Genomic DNA, 14,908 nt, shown 5'->3' on the forward strand with positions numbered 1-14,908 from the left:
TTAATAGATAAGAGATTTCCTCTTTGCCTCTGGCTCTAATGTGAAAATGGTGTTAGAAAATAGAAAAATTACTGAAATGTATTTGTGTGAAACTCCATGAGCCAGAATAGAAACAAAGGAGTTGTCAGTTTTAGCTGATACGGTACTACTGGACATTCTGCTGCTTTCCCAGTAGGTCTTATATAAAAAAGATTTCATGCAGTGCAGTCAGAATTTGGAAAGCCCCCAGTAGTCACTTTCAGATCATGTCTGAATCCAACACCCACTGGTTTAAATATTCTTCCTTTCTCAGGCCTGGACTAATCAGAATACCCTAGAAAACTTACTTTCAATACTGTTGGCATCTCTTCCCCATGGTCATTTTTCCCATGAGGAAGAAAGTGAGGTTGGCTAGAGCCTAGGTTCTGCCTAACCTCCCTCTCTGTGCCTAGGCCTCAGACATGAAGTTCTGTGATTTATGAGGTCAGTGGTGGTTGCTAACTCACAGTTCTTTGCCTTTCAATATAAGCTAGAGAAAAGCTGACTTAGACTACACTGGTGATGTATCAGATGTATATATTGTTGATCTACCATAATGGCCCTAATATTTACTTTCAGAAACCACTCCTGTTGTGTTTCTCAACTTCAGCTCTCTCAGATATTATTATGTTGTTAGAGAGCATTTTAAACTCTCTAACATTTTATTTTTAATTTGCTGCCAAGAAACCAAAAACATTCTCTGTTGTCAGCAATCCCTTTGTTGGTAGCACATGCCATTTTGCATTGTAATTGCTTCTGAAACTGTTTCTCCACTTCTCTAAGCACCTCACACATAGTGTTCCCTCAGAAATGCTCATTTTGGGAATGAATGAAAGCAATTTGCAAATGCTAGGAGGCAAAGACAAAAAATGTGTATCTTACTGACAAAGTGGATGTATGTACATGTGGTTAAGGGGGATGGGATTGGTTATTGGAAGGCTGAGGCAGGAGGACCACCTGAGCCCAGCGGGTTGAGGCTGTGGTGGCCGTGAATGTGCCACTACACTCCAGACTGGGTGACAGAGTGAGACTTCAACTTGAAAAAGAAAAAGAGACACAGGGAGGCAGGGGATAAGGAAAAGAGTCATAGAGAAAATTTCCAGTCATGGGTTCCAGATGTCAGTGGAACCCATGAGGAGCTCCTATGCAATATACTAGGAGGGTTTCTGGTAGTAAATGAAATAGGAGCAAATTAGAATTTCTTTAAAGATAAAACAGTTAATGTTTATGAGTAATATACATAATCTTTGCAGATCCCTAAAACTTCTCATAAGGCAAATTCAACAAAATTTTAAGCAGCATTTGTGAAGGATTTTTATACAGTTTCTTAAAGCATGGTTGTGTATTCACAACCATTTGTGGCTACATTGTAATCAATGCAGCTTGATGAAAACCTGTAAAAGCAATTTTGATGACTATTAAACAGATATACATAATTTCCATTAGGATGACTTACTGGCTACCTAAGGTTATAAGGTTGATGGTTCAGAAGACTAAAGTAGATTTAAAGGTTTCTTTCTGCTTTAAGACATATTTCTTACTGGGAAAAAAAAATCTCCATGGTAGAGAGACAGACCCTTTATTTTAGGCAGTAGTTTTCTCCAGAATAGTATAAACTGTGGACCATATGCATTTATAATCTCCCAGGGAGCTGCTGAAAAAGTGAATGCTTGGAATCCTTGACCTTCTAAATCAGTTCCTCTGGGTGTGAAGCCTAGAAATCTGCTTTTAACAAGCACCTCAAGTACTTCTGTGCTGCAATACATTTTTGAGAAACCCCAAACCACTAAAAGTGAAGTTAAATTATCCAAAACCTATCTGGAAGTTTCCTGTTCATAATTTAAGCTATGGTTTTTCTCTTGTCTTCTGCAATGGCAATTAGCAGGAGGAAGCTACCTTTCTATTTATTTATTTATGAATTTATTTATTTATACCCTTTGTTGTTCTAGAAGACATTTGAGGCAGCTGGAACAATGCTATTAGGATAAAAACAACAGATATTGTTGACCTACGTGATTTATTGTTATCTACTTGTGAATTGTCAAGTTTCTCAGTTAATTTTTTTCTTCAATGTTTATTTTAATTTTTCTTTTAGTTTGCTGTGTGGGATTTTATTTTAGTAGTTTGCTCTGGAAAAGCACACACAAAATACCTTCTCATATTTAAACTGATATCTTTTCCTTGTTCAACAACATCATTTCCTACTCTTTCCTAAAATCTTATGCTCCAATCCTGGTGTTTTTCATTTTGCTTTTTTTTTTTTGGTTGCATTCTTTCCTTTTTTTTTTAATTTCCAGCTAAGAGATCTCCTTCTAGCTCGAAATTAAAACTAACAACGTTTCTCTAGCTCATAAAGAGCTGAAATATCACCTCACACTGGTGGTGTATTCACTACAGAATTTTCTGCCTTTATATAACATCTCATTTGATTCCGTGTAAGCAATTTGAAAAACTCTTTAAAGGCAAGATGGTGTGAGAAGGTAGAACACTTGGAGATGCATTGTAATAAGTTGCAAAACAGTGAAAATGATTTGTTCTTATCTCATGTTATTTTATCCCAAGAATGTAAACTTATGAAAATTTTCTTTGAACATTAAATCTGGGTCATGTAATTAAATGCATGTTTGTGCTTCATTTATTTCTTGTGAAAAGCAACCTTTTAAGTTTCAAGAAAAACAATGAGCTATGTAAGTGGAGAGCAGGCTGTAAATTCTACCTCTAATACAACAACATGCCACTCACCCAAATCTGTTTAGAAATTAATAGTACTTGTGAATTTCCCATGGTGGAATAGGGGAGGGTGTTAAACCACATGTAATATCAGATTGGTTCAGCTTAGAAATATTTTATATTTTTGTTCAATTGCTTTATAAAATTTTTATAGGACTTTGGGCAGGGTAGGGGATGTTTTGTTTTTGCTTTAGTACCAGCTCAAACCAGTTTATCAGATGTTTTATAAGATAGTGATGAGGGAGAATGGGCAGCATGGTGCTAAAACTCCCCAAAACATATTTAGCAACTTTAGATACCTTAGTGGAGATAATGACGAAGACAGTAGACTATAGGGAAAAGAAGGAAAATAAATGGGAAAGGAGGACTATCATGGGGAAGAAAAATGCATCTTTTTTTTTTTCTCTCTCTCTCTTTTTTTCCTCTTCATCCCTCACCCTGCCCTGACATATTGGACCTCTTTTGATGCTTCTTTCTGACATTCATTTTTCTTTGTCACAATCCTTTCCCCTAGGCTGGGGCAAAACAACAAAGCCACTGGGTCCAGTGTTAGGTCATTGTTAGCACTTGGCCAACCAAGAGCCTGCCTGTGACTCTCCCACCTGTCATAGGGCTAGCGAGGTCTGTCCTGTGACTCTCCCACCCGTCATAGGGCTAGCAAGGTCTGTCCTGTTCTCTCTTTGCACCTTCTGTCTCTCCTTCCTGCTTGCTTCACAGGATAAGAGAACAGCTGAGATACAGTCCACATGCAGGGTGGGCACTACCTGAACCGTCACTAAAAACCATGCTGTCACTACACTAGTCGAGAGCTCAGTTATTTTCCTGAACGTTTTAGTGTTTTAATAAAATGTCAATTGGATTAAACCATTTTTTGGATGGAAAATTGAAGTATTTTCTTGACTGGCTTAAATTTTTTTAAAAAATAGGAAATGATCAGGATTTGGTTCAGTTTCAATTTGTGCTTCTCCAAATTGGTTCAAGCTTTGTCTTGGATCAAGTTTCTGGTATTTTGTTCTTCCAGGAAAGCTTCTGAATTTGGCTGATGATATTATAGTCACATTTACCATCCTGGGAATGTGATGGCTCTGTGGAAGGTGGTAGGATTTACTCTACACTCTGGGATTCACATAGGTGTGGCCCCTAGATGGGCTGTGGTGCAGATGCTCTGGGCTTTGCCCTGATGGCTGTTGTTCCTGAACCCAGCAATCTTCTTTGAGATCATTTTTGGCTGCAGATTTGTGCCTGTTAAGTAGGCTGATCCACCTAGTGTGGTGTCCCTGTGCCTCTTCTCTTCCGTCCGCAAAGACCTCTGTCAGGACAGGTTAGTGATGCAATCAGCTCAGAGTCTAAATTTAGTAGGGCTTCTCTTATTGGCTCTCTGGTATTGAAACCAAGTAAGTCTATGCTGTCAGTGTCTGTAAGCGTAAGAGTTTACTTAGCTTATTAAAATAATAGACTGTTCTTTTTTGGAAGAAAGTCATGTCATCTCAGACTGTATTACTGTTCTTAGGTCATTGTCATATAAAGGAATATTATTCATATTTCTGTATTATGTAGAGAGTTTTTGGTTTTGTGGTTTTTTTGGTCGAGAGTTTTTATCTCTAATTATTTGATTTAAGCTTACTTTGTTTCAGCATGCCAACTAATTGGAGAAGAAGGGGACAAAAAAAAACACACACAAATGAGTTGGGTAATGATGAGGAAAGGACCAGCCTCAAGTTCATTTGCTGCAGGGAGTAATCACTCAAGTGTCTCCACTCATGCACTGGATGAAAGGGAGTTTATTTTTGAGCAGAATAGAGAAGGCATTAAGCTTTTATTTTCTTTCAAATTTGTCTGTTTCCATACATCTTGACACTTTGCTCCTGGAGATAAACATAGATTGGAGTTGCATTTTTGTTGGAACTTTTTGTTTACTGCCTTTTGTAATGCTAAGTGTATGTGCATTCTTCTTTGTCTTCCAAACTGCCCCTATACATCTTGTTTTTTACACATACTGATAATGTTATCTTTGAAAGCAATCTGCCACATCTTCCATTATCTCCTTACTGACCTCAGTTCTGATTATCAGAAGAAACATGTTGTGAGCCTTCTTTGGACCTGGGGAGCCAATGATAAATAAGACCCAGTCATGGTCCTTGAAGAGCTCAATACAGTAGGGAACTGTCATGCAAAACACTGAAGACTATGCTATGCAAGTGCTGTTTTAGAAAAGATTTGAGAATACAAAAGGGGAAGTAAAGGGAGGGAGGCAGGGACTCAGGGAGTTTGTGAAGAAACCCATTCACTGAATTCTTTGCGAGTGGCTGGAGTTCCTGGATGATTTAGAACGTCCATTGTTGAGAAACACCTCAGAAATGCTCTTCTCCCTCTTGAGCCAAATGGGATGTTTAGAATTTAGTATAACATGTGGAGTACTCAGTTTCATCTGCCCTGACAGACTCTGCAAGCTTGAGTGGCCCTTGTCTTACAGCATGGGGACTCTGGTCAGTAAAAGGCATGTGCTTTATTAGGTAAAGCTTTCAAATATGCAAAGTGTATTGTCTTCTCTGAGAGAAATATGAAGGATTTTCTCGATGATCTCATCTTATGAGTATGTGAAAATTGTTTTTACTCTACTTTTTAGAAGCAACTGTGCATACATGTGGGATAGTCTCAGGAAACCATAGAATTGCTCACCTCTTTGGAAGGAAAGTAACAGATATTTTTAAGTTCCGTAAAGCCAGACCTCAGTGATAACTGCTCGGGTCTCTAACTGGTTGGGTGCCATGTGACTATGTTAGCATTTTTTATAGGAACAGGCATATGGATACGTCCCTGCATCCTGTTCTTACCCATTCCTACTGGAGTCTCTCCTGGGATACATACCATAAACAAGGGGAAATAGAAAAACAGCCTAGGGGAAAATAGATCACCAGTAATGTCATTATTTTATTGAAGACCAGCAGTATATATACACAAAAAATCAGGGAACATAGGATCACAATGAACTTAATATAGTGCCTTAACAGGAAGAAAGCAAATTGGTGACAGAAATAGAATCAAAGATTGCCTTTGAGAAATCTAAAAAAATCACACACACACAAAATTATCATTTTAGGGATTTTTACAAAGCAGTACCCTTTGTTAAATCCTATACTTTCATGTCATATTATCTTCCCATGTGTGGGAGAATTCCCGGATACCATAGATGAGTGCAATCTTCAGAGTTCTCATTGAGTATATCACTAGTTCACCATCTCCACTTTATCTACTCTATCTACTGTAGTAAGACCCTGTTGAGTTTTACCTGCCCCCCAAAACCATATATGGGTGGACAGTTGTGAGTCTGTATATGAGAACTGTTGTAGCAAGGGAGGATCATCCAAAGAATTCCAAGGTGAATACAATTGATGAGGACCATACTGATAATAATGTTAACATTCCCTGAAGCCCTAGCATTGGCTCCATTAACTAAAGTGTTTGGAGCCTCAACACCATGGGCCCAGGGAACATAGTAAAGGGTGTGGGAAACCTTGCTGGAGTCTAAGGACATGATAGGTTTTAAGACTCATTTATAATTTGTATTATTACAGAAACCTATAGAGCTCCTTTTTTTCTAATTTTGTCTCTGTTTTATGATAAGATGCTTACTTTTAAAGCACATTGTGGTTTGCTTATTTTGAAATCCTTCACCAAGATCAATAAAAAACAATATCTTAATAAGAAAAAATGTATGTTCTAATATACTGAAAGTTATTTTGACTTTTTAAAAGATGTTTGTTACTTTACATGATGGATATGTTTCTTATAAAACATTATTTTGTATTTGTATTGCTACTTTTTCTTTCCCTTTTCTCCCTTTCACTTTAAATCATCTAAAGACTTTAACAGGAAGAGTGTAAATTTGGGGAGAAATAGTCATTTCCTTTCCTAAATGAATTTATGATTACTTAAGCACCTCATATGTTTATCTGAAGAAAGACTTAAGAATTGGAGAACCCTTCACATGTTTTTCAGCAGATAAACTGGAAGATTTTAGGAATGTGTTCATACCCTGTCTTTGCTGGTCTTAAGCCAAGGACCTCATTTTGTTCCTTGGTTCTTTGTCCTTTGAATCTAAAACATGCATTTTGGTGATTCATATTTCATATCTGAAATGGTTCAATTCAACCCTGTTCACTTTTATAGCTTTGATTATTTTAACCAATTACATATTATATGATTTTACTTTAAAGGCATAATGATGTCACATGCCTCAGATTTTATATTTCTCACTCTACCATTTTCAGTGTGCTTTTTTTACATGTATTATTTCTTTTAATTCTAATAGCAACCCTCTGAGGCAGAAAAGTAGGAATTTTTTATTTCTGTTTTATATGTGAGGATAAAAACTCCAAAAAGACACGTGTTCACAGCTGATACTAGAATTGGGACTCCTTGGGTCATCGCCTAGGGCTCTCATTGCTGTATGTGTGCAGCTGTGGATGTGTTGAAGGGTTTGCCGTATGTGTGCCCACACAGGTGTGTTTCTGATTCCTTTCATATCCACTTGTCAGAAGTCCATTAAACATTTACCCCTCTGTGCATGGAGGGAATAGGAAGAAGTTCATATCCCCATCGTTTATATTCTAATTGAAGAAATGAGACCTATCTGGTCATTCTACTAATGACAAGGATATGTTCCAATGGCATCATTGTCATCACCAAGAACTCTCTTACCAAAGGTAAAGAAAGGCAGAGGCATTTGCTTCCAATCTTAGAAAATTCTTCCTTGCTCTACTTGAGTGGAGAAAGAGCCTTCCTTTCTCTCTGCCTGTTCTCCTGCTCTCTCTCTTACTCTTAAACTCTCTCCAAGCAACATGAAGTGACTCTGAGATTTCACCACCTGCTTTGGCAGAACTTTGCAACTCTCTCAGAATGATTCCTGGCTTGTGAAACAAAAGCCAGGATAATGCCTCCTTAGAGATTCACACATGCACATCTGTACACAGTTTGCCATTTGAATCTCAGGAATATGGTACTTTGTTCATGTCAAAACCATGGTAGCTTCTTAACAAGCTTCTCCCTGAAAAGACTGCACATTCTCATTTCCTCCTTCCTGTGACACTGAAAAAAATAAAACATCTTTAAGAATAAATTTGTTACAAGCTTCATCCCTCAAAGGATTTATTTGCCAAGGTATCACTGTTTTACATGTACTTACTTAACTCAGTTTAGTAAGCCTGTATTGCAGTAGCCATGCTAAGGCTCCATCATTACTTCTCTGACTCCTTCTTTAATATGAGAAGTTGGTCTTCTGTATAAGAATATGCTAAGGCAACATTTAGAAGTAGTCACTCATTTCCCATCCAGTCCTATGGGATCTGGGAATCCCTCATTCTCCTGTCTCCCAGCTCCAACTGGGTTGCAGCTCTTAAATCTTTTCTGTATAGAAATTTTGGAGCTCCCAGTAGGTGTGGTAGTAGTCTAGCTAGCACAGTAGAAAGATGAATTGGACACTATCCTCAATCTTAAAGAGCTACTTGCCAGTCAACCTGGAGAGATAGCTCATTAAAATGCAAGTCAAGTCACTATTGGGCTCCCATACCCAGCGTAGAAGACAATTCTGCACCAGGAACGGAAAAGTTTCATAGAGGAGGTGATGTTTGGACAAAGCTTTGGAGAATGAGAACTTTCTATTCAAATGTAAGAGATGACAAAAGGACATTTTAGGCAGAACAGTTTCAATTGAAGTAGAGAGAAAATGCAGTGTTTAATGCATGTGCACACATGTGTAAGTCATCTGTGATGTGTATTAGGATTCAAAGCAGCAAAAGAGAGACAGCACTGCTTCAAGTAATATGTGCTGTATTCGAAGAAAGGAAAGATTATTTCCATCTAGAAAAGCTTTTTGTCTTTACCCTGGTTTGGGTCTTTGGCCAAACAGCCATGCAAATTAATGGATGGTCAATAAATATTTATGAAGTTAGATTGAATTGAAATGCTGTTCAGACTAGGTTTTTCATATGGATTGGATTCAGGAAGAAAAGAGGAATATGGGATTTTGAGTAAAGATACCGTTTAGATGTCGTTTTGATGTTCTACATATTGTTTTATTTATTCCTGCAGTCAGCAGATATGTATTGAATACCTACAGTATAGCAGATGGTGGATGGACTAGGATCTGAGGATACAGCAGTGTTCAAAAAAACAATACAACTCATCCAGTTAGGACCTAGTCCTTTACAACCAAAGTTCTCTTTGGCGTATTTCTATTCAGAGCATGGAGGTTCCTTTTTCTCTGCTTATCTGAGTACACAGCAAAGGGGGAGCAAGGTCTCTGGACAAAAGTAGACATCCAGCCCATTTCACCATCAGACAGTGTGTCACACTAACGGGCACTTGTGTGCATGGAAACATCTGAAATATCAGCAAGCCATTCAGTTGCTGCACAGTTAAGATGATCAAGCCAAACGTCTTCAAATTCTGCCAGTCTTCAAAAGAAAACATTTTTCTAACCATTTTTTTTCTGAATTGTGTCTTTAAACTTATAGTTTATCAGACATGTAGACACTACAGAAAGAAAAAAAAAGGAGTGTCAGAAATCACTATCGAATGTTTGGGCATGTTGAAATTCACACCTGGAAACAAAATAATAGAACTGCTTAGCAGCTCCTAAAAAGTGAGCATCACTCTTCAGGTTGGGTTTTTCCATCCTGAAACCATTATGTAATTCTGCCAGATAATATGTTACCTCTCTTTATTTGTCCCCTCCCTTCTAATGGTGTGCTCTTACCCAAGCATTAACACTCATAATCTCTTTATGACCAAGTTATTTGACAATGAGAAGCATATAAATGTGAAACTAATGCCAGCACAATTTCCTGCAGTTTCTCTTAGCATTCTCAAAGGGAGGCTCATTCTCCACTTTCATTTCTTCTAGATTACATTTGTTGACATCTTACGGAAGAACTTTAGATGAGATCAGGCACATTCAGGGTAATATGGCTGTAGACTCATGAAAGAACTTCAGAAAACTATAGAAGGAGTCAAATTTTAATGAAAACATGTACATCAACTTTAAAATTACACATAATTGTGTTAAAATCCACTATTAAAAAGAACCCACTGACTGGATTTTTAAAATGTGGTACATATGCATGATGGAATATTACACAGCCACAAAGAAAAACAAAATTATGGATGTCGCAGCAACTTGGATGGATTTAGGGTCTGTAATACTCAGTGATCTATCACTGAAACAAAAAGAACTGAGTACCACATGTTCTCACTCATAAGTGGATTCTAAAAATTTATCATAATATTATAAGAAAGGGGTTGGCAGTAGCCAAAACTGCCAGAGGAAAAAAGGGGAGGCACATAACATTAATAAGGGTATCTGATCTCAAACTAGGCAAAGTGGGGACCAAAAGGAGGCCCAGACTCTACCTGTACAATGACTACTTGTAAACCTAACCCTGAATTGTTCCCCACATTTTAAAATAAAATAAATTGGGGGGAAAAAAAGAACCCACTGAGTCCTTTCCTGTTTTTTTATTTTTTATTTTTATTCTTTCATTCTTTTTTTTCTACTTGGTCATATGATTGAATTCCTGTAGTAAATACTTTACATTCCTCGTATTAATTTGGGTTCCTTCTCATACTAGATTGTGCTTAGAAAATATGTTTTCTAGCATTAACCTGGGAAATATAAAGGAAGCAACTCATTATAGAGCAATATTCTGTTATGTATCATAGTCTGTATGAATGTTATGCAGTAGCTACTTGTGAATTCCTCTTTAATTGCCAAGGGCTTCCTTTGGTGCCTCACCTGGTCCTCTGAGCTTTGTCTGACCTCTCCTGAGGGGGCTCTTCTGAGGGGGCCTTGGAGCAAGGAGTACCCTCCTCTGGAAATAGCAGCAGGGGATATTATTAGTGTAGATGAGAGCTGGAGAATTGGGTTGGGGAGGGTGATGATAAATAAGATGCCCTTGCTTGCAAATCTTGGGTAAGGGTGAAGTGGCTTAGATCTGGGAAAGAATCCTGAAGCTTCTAGTCTCTAGTCTTGTGAGTAGTGACTTCAGCCACAGAAAGAGCAACCTGAAGGCCAGGCGCAGTGGCTCATGCCTATAATTCCAGCACTTTGGGAAGTTGAGACAGGAAGATTGCTTGAGGTCAGGAGTTCGAGGCCAGCCTGGGCAACATAGTGAGATTCCCCATCATTGTGTAGAAATGGACTTTGAGTTTGTGCCAGTCCATTCATACCACTATATCTTACCCTACACTAAAAGCCTCTCTGTCGGCCACTATACCCTCTAGTCTGGCCTATGTAACTGTTGTTTGATGGGCAAAGATTCCATAGAAATTCCCTGAGAAAATGGAGAACATAATCAGCTTTAGATTTTTACCCTTAATTTAATTTGCCGTAAACATAGATATGTTCCAAAAACTGGAATTTAAAAATGGTATAGTTTAGATGCCCTTCTCTAAAGATACTTGTGCCCAGAAATCAGCATTGCTTTGCCTACCAAATTAAGGTAAGCTTCTTCTTTTTCTGACATTTAAAGCCTTGAGTGATCTAACTGCGACCCACCTTTCCAGCATTTATCCTTATAGCTCTCCTACCTGTAACCTGCATTTGCCCAAATTCACCTTTCACTCTATGCCCTGATTCTCCATCTTTGCTTGGAATGTCTCGCCCCCTTTGAAGCCCCTCTCAAATATCACCTTCCCCCTTTTCTTCCTGATCACCTTCAACAAGGTGTGAGCTTACTCTCTTCAATTTTCAGAGCATTACAAGGTTTCAGGGTTATTGATTACTTGTTTTAAACCTTCTATATTAGGAGTAAGCTCCTTGAGGACTGAAAATGATCATGAGTTTGACTTGACTTTATCTGTTTGGTAATACTGGTTTTTATTGGGCCAACTCTGAACTAACTCCTTTGGTATTTATGTATCTGTGCCATACAGGTTAGCACTTATAGTTGTTTTGTATTTTTGTTGGTTTTTTTTTTCCAGGTATATTTCTCTGGTCTCTCAAAACTAAGTTACTTGGTTCTTTTAGGATAGGATCATGTTCCACAATAAGTTTTGTTGGTTTATTGGTTTTATATTAATTAATAAACAAAGTGGTATCTTTCTATGCCATCTACAGATGAGCATCTCCTAACGGTAACCTACAACCACAAAAATTAGATAGGATTTAATATCTTTTCTGATTCTTCCTTGCTACTTAAACTTTTCTTTTTCTTTCTTTCTCTCTCTCTCTCTCTCTCTTTCTCTCTCTCTCGCCTAGCCTGTTTTTCTTAATTAAAATCTTCCCTTTTTACATAATCAATCACATACTTCATTTACTTTAAAAAAAAATTTTTTTTGCCCATTAAAGAGGTCATACGCACAAGTGTGTGAAAATATGTGAGTGCACATGTGGAGAAGCTACATCCCCCAATATTATAGCTTTAGAAAACTTTCTATTTATGACCCTAGTGAGAAAACTGGCTCATGTACAATGGGTTTCATATGTACCTTTCTGACTTGTTTTTCATTTGTATTAAAGGCTTTTTATGTCTCCTTTCCTCCTCTCTCTGGAATGCCAAATTCTAACTTTAGCTCTTTTCTCAGACTTCAGCCTCTGGGACATCTTACTGCCAGTTTCAGTATCATACGCCCTGGAAGCCAGTGACATTTTGTACTGCACACCGTTCCTGCCTTGTGCTCCAAATGCCTCTCCTACTTCCTTCATTGCTTGAATCCTATGTAGAAGCCAAATCTTATTGTACAAAGTCTGACACTTCATTTTAGTAAAATTTGATGAGTACATTGACCTAAAGGAAATTGCTGATATTAGAAACTAGGTGTAAATCCGAGCACCTGCCACTGGATCATTAATTAACAGATAAAAAGAAATCTTTCAGTCAACAAGAGAATTCTTCACCTGCCATTAAAAAAAATTCTTTCAATTGTCTGAATCTTTTTCTGTATAATTAGGCAGGTTTGAAGTTTTGTGTTTTTTTCTCAAAGAGTTAAAATGCAGGTTAAACCCTGGCAAGTTATAGGGTAATTATGATTTGGTTGAATAAAACTAATGTAAATAGTCCAGTTATACTTCAGCGTTCTTTCCAGTGTTATAGTTTTCAATGTAGAATTTTAATAATTCTACCAAGTTATTTTTGTAAGTACTACTCTTTAATCATCTCTCTTGTGTGTGCTGTATGTTTCAATCTGACATAATCTCTATTTCTGTACATTTTTTAATAAAAGTATTAACACCTAAATCTTAGTCAAGAGCTATTTGGGATGTAGATTTTTACTACATTGAAATTTCCTTTTGAAAGTGAAGAAAAAAATTCTTCGTTCTTCCATAATAAAGAAGCACTTTTAAAATTCATTTAGTATAGTGATTTTGATATCTGGTCAGTTTTCTCTACAGCAGATCTAACAGTTAATGTTGCTCTGTAGGTTTCTTAATAAAATGATAATTTAAAGGTAACATTACTTTTTAAAATTGTTCTTGGTTCTTGTTGAAGGCAGCTTGTGAGCAGAGGATGCTGCAACTTGCCTGCAGCCTTATGAGAGTCTTGAAAAGGTTTTATGTTATATGAATTAGTAAAAAACTGAGGGCATTTATCAGATGAAAGACTAATAAGCATGTGGTTGGACAGGACTTTTAATTTATCTGCTGTACTCTTAAAAATCCATCTGCCTGAATGGTGATTGTTAGCTTATTTCTATAAAAGAAAAGAGATGAAAATGTCCTTTGACAGCTTACTCTGTGTGTTGAAGGGAAAAGTTGGGGGTGCTTTTCAGCACTCTCTGCAATTCACATAAGCCTTTTCTGTCTGTGTCTGTGGGAGCTGAAATCTTCCTGCTGGCTGGTACTCCTTTTCCACCGCATGAGATCAGTTTGGAAGCTACTTGTCTTTGGGACTCATTTGCAATAGGAATAAGAAGTTTTTGACAACAAAAAGCAGTGGGAAGAATCAGTAAGCTCGGCTGAGGACCGTGGAATTCAGAGGAGCAATCTCAGTTGCAACCAGATTTCCGAATTCTTGTTCTTTATTTTTGCATTTGAGACTCGGGGCAGGTAAGGTAAACAGTGTCCTAAGTTTCCTCTAACAGAGTTAACTAATATTGTGGTCACTGAAGCTATCAAGCTGCTCCTCAAGCCAGGAATGTGAAAGATGCCTGTAAAAACAACACAAAGCTACTACTAATTTAATCATGTTTTTGTTGGATTAGAATGATACAGTTGAACCTTGGGACTTTAAATGCCTTTAAAAATCTTAATCTTAGCCGGGCTCAGTGGCTCAGCCTGTAATCCCACACCTTTGGGAGGCTGGGGTGAGTGGATTGCCTAAGCCCGCAGGTTCGAGACCCGCCTGGGCAGGCGAGACCTCATCTCTACAATAAATCAAAAAAATCAGCTGGGCGTGGTAGTGCATGCCTATAATTCTGGTTACTTGGAAGGCTGAGGCGGAAGGATCGCCGGAGCCCAGCAGGTCGAGGCTGCGGTGGCCAGGAGCGGCCACTGCACTCCAGTCTGGGCAACAGAGTGAGACTCCAACTCAAAAAAAAAAAAAAAATCTTAATCTTTCAAAGCATTATTTAGCCATTGCAGTTGAACTCTCCAAACCTTGTATTTGTGTAGGTAGAGAGGTTTCTGCTGACGTGCTGGAAACATGTAACCCTGTATTTTGCAGCCTCACTCTCTTTAGTAAGCCCTGAGATCCCAAAGAGGAATACTTCCTTCAGTGTGAGGTTTGGACCTTGGTAACACTTGGTTGTGCAGGAGCATCAGTTCAAGGAATGATAAGACTGAATGCAAAAGTAAAGCATGATTTTGTGATTATATGTAAAAACGGTATTCTAATATGAAAGGTATTTTTAATTGTTGATATTCAGCTGTTGCAAATGACAAAAGATATGGTTATGTTACTAAGTGCATAAATGTCAAGAGCTCAGAGAGAGGTACATGAAAGATAGGGTCACCAGAACTGTCTGGAAAGGGAGTGTGTTCCCCAGGGAGGGTCCAACCAGGTGCAGCAGCATACTCGTAAGTGTCCTCTGATGTTAACTACCACAAAAGATGGTGATGGCTAGAAGCAGGCATGCTGGCAGACATCTTAGTCATGTGAGGATGGGCATCATTGTCTCCTAATTAGCAAAATATCAAGTATCCCTTGAAAGATAAGTAGCTAAC

At 37.9% G+C, this 14,908-nt stretch overlaps 1 protein-coding gene across 5 annotated transcripts in view; it reads left to right on the plus strand.

Annotated features, from left to right (window-relative positions):
• The window catches only part of MAPRE2 (microtubule associated protein RP/EB family member 2), a 163,202-nt gene that overhangs the window by 86,753 nt on the left and 61,541 nt on the right, over positions 1-14,908 (plus strand). The gene's annotated exons all lie outside the window — the stretch shown is intronic.

The sequence above is a fragment of the Carlito syrichta genome, unplaced genomic scaffold (genome assembly GCF_000164805.1).
Source record: "Carlito syrichta isolate Samal-C Ts95f unplaced genomic scaffold, Tarsius_syrichta-2.0.1 Scaffold65441, whole genome shotgun sequence".
Classification (NCBI taxonomy): Eukaryota; Metazoa; Chordata; class Mammalia; order Primates; family Tarsiidae; genus Carlito; species Carlito syrichta.